Source organism: Octodon degus, unplaced genomic scaffold (assembly GCF_000260255.1).
Source record: "Octodon degus isolate 3935 unplaced genomic scaffold, OctDeg1.0 scaffold00011, whole genome shotgun sequence".
Classification (NCBI taxonomy): domain Eukaryota; kingdom Metazoa; phylum Chordata; class Mammalia; order Rodentia; family Octodontidae; genus Octodon; species Octodon degus.
This window is the reverse complement of record NW_004524587.1, coordinates 20543743-20546410: the sequence shown is the minus strand read 5'-3', so window position 1 is coordinate 20546410 and position 2668 is coordinate 20543743.

The following is a 2668-nucleotide window of genomic DNA, read 5'->3' as shown; positions in this document are numbered from 1 at the left end:
GAAACTGTACTTCCGATTTGATTTGAAACTGTCTCATTGCTATATGTTTATCAATAAAACTGTAGAAAAAAAATAAAATAAATAGAAAAAAAAATGCTGAAAAAAAAAAAGAAAAAGCAATGCCTACCGCTGCTCACTCCTGAAAATATGAATATAAATGCTATATAGTCATAACTTATTGACACAACAGCAAATGTCCATTTCAAGAAGAAATTGTGTACTGTGCACTAACATAACGCAAAATTATCTATTGGGTCATGAGCTTTCACTTTCTATCTCTGTGAAACTATTCTGTGAAATTAAAATTTTGTTCGTCTGTTTTAATACCTTGAAATAGATTGAACAAATTTCTTAAGCCATATATTTTTAAAAGCAACTATATTTGAAACCAATTAGTATGAAATGATTCTACTCATCTAATTTCTTAAATAATTTAAGACATGAGGAAGTTGTAAAATGTGTTTAAAATATAAAGATAGAAAGGAAATGAAAAGAAATGGTAATTTGCGAAGGCAGTAATGTTGGATTTCAAAATTTCCTCACTTTCAAAGAGTTTTCTTTACTAATTCATGTAGTTTTTGTTTTATTATATCTTTAGGTATATAAAGTAGCTTACAGGAGAAGAAAGAAATATAGATAGATAGACGATAGATAAGTAGATAGATAGATGACGGTGACCTGTCATCTGAAACACACTTGACTTCTTTCCAATGGCACAGAAGAGGAGCTTCCACTTCCTTATTTGTATCAATATTTATCTCCAACATCAGTCTGTCAATTCCACAAGTGCAAAGACTTTCTGCCCTTTCATTTTAGTATTTACCAAAGAATTGTACTTGACTGTCAAGAAAAGCACAATAGGGGTCAGGGAGATGGTTCAGTAGGATAAGCACTTGTCTGGCAAGTGCAAGGGCCTGAGTTCAACAGTTGGTTCCAAAAAAATAAAGAAAAAAAAAAAAAGAGAGAGAGAGAGAGAGAGAGAGAGAGAGAGAGAGAGAGAGAGAGAGAGAGAAAAGCACAATAACTGCTTTGCAAAACTGAACTAAACTAAATTGAAGGTCTACTAAAACACATAGTTGTATGAGGAACTATACAAAATTATGACCTAAGAGGATATAATTAAAGTACTAGAAGAAACTCTGCTTTTGAAATGTAGTTAGTTTTCATGCCTGCTCAGAGAATGTGAAGGAACATATTTCAATATGTGATATTTTTTGAAAAACAAATTAAATGTACATATTAAAGTATTTACTGATTTTTTTCAAACATAGTGATACTAAATTATCATAATTATATGATGAAATGCAAGAATGAAAACAATAATAATATAACAAGTTAATATAGATGAATTCTGTTATTAAAATAAACCATAGAAATTTAGCAAAGGCTCAAGGTTTGGTAGATAAATAAATGGCTAAGTGAATGAATCAACTAATACCTGTTTTTTTAGAGACCAAATTCAACATTAATAACACATATCATACATAAAAAGTGAGTACATTATATATTAGACAAATTATTTAGATTCTCTAAATTTAGCACCAAAAAATCTTTCATTCTCCTGGCCATATTTCTAGTGCATTCATTAATGTCTATTATTAAACTCTAATTATTTTGTCAATAGATTTCTTTTCACTATTTTATCTTCTTGGGTCTAAATGATGTACCTGGACTAAAAAGATAGCTCAGTAAATAAGCTCTTGCCTGGCAAGCACAAGGTCCTGAATTCAATCCCCAGTACTGCACATAAATAAATAAATGAATGAATGAATAAAAAATAAATGACGTACCTATATTACATCTACAGTGAGTAGGATATAAGAAGGTGATATTACCCATGACATTAGCCCTTGTATAAGTTATAAACAAGTGACTAGACCCAGCTTGGGGAAATATAGTACTTCAGTGTTGACAGAAAGTTTCAGAGGAGAGTTGTTAGGAATCTCATTATTTTCAAGCTGAAATTTGGAGAACCAACTCAATAAAATGAACACTGGTATTAAAGACAGCAGAGTTAAGTCCAGATTAATACAGAGTCAGAGAAGGCTTGGCTCCTCCAAAAAGTCACCACAAAAATAAATAAATAAATAAATAAATAAATAAATAAATAAATAAATTAAAGACATCAGAATTGAACATGCAGGCAAATGTGAAGAGAGCCAGGCCTCAGCATGGCAACGAAATCGCAGGTTTGCCAGCCACCCTAGAGATGAACACTGAAGGGCAATTCAGGATTCTCCTGTAACTGGCACCACCGAGGTCAGTGGGCTCAGCCAGGCTCGAGGTGCACAGGGGCGCGGCCAGAAGCATCTGGGCCCATGCTCCTCTTTCCCACAAATGCCTTTGTTCTTCCCCTGCACCTTCACTGTAGGTCTCATCTTCCTGTTAGATCAATATCAGGTAAGCGGCTCCACCCGTGATCCCATAGGCTGATGTTAGTGTGAACTACATGGCACCTACATTGTGATTTCAGTGTATAAATTACTCTCCTTCCATATAAAAACAAGAAGAAATGATACAGCATATTTTCATGAATAACAGCATTAGTTAAATAAGATATTTTATTTAAAATGTTTCAGTGGGGGGCTGGTGAGATTGCTCAGTGGTCTAAAGCACCTACTTGAAACAAGCTTAGCAAAGCACAGGGACCACGGTTCAATCCCCCAGC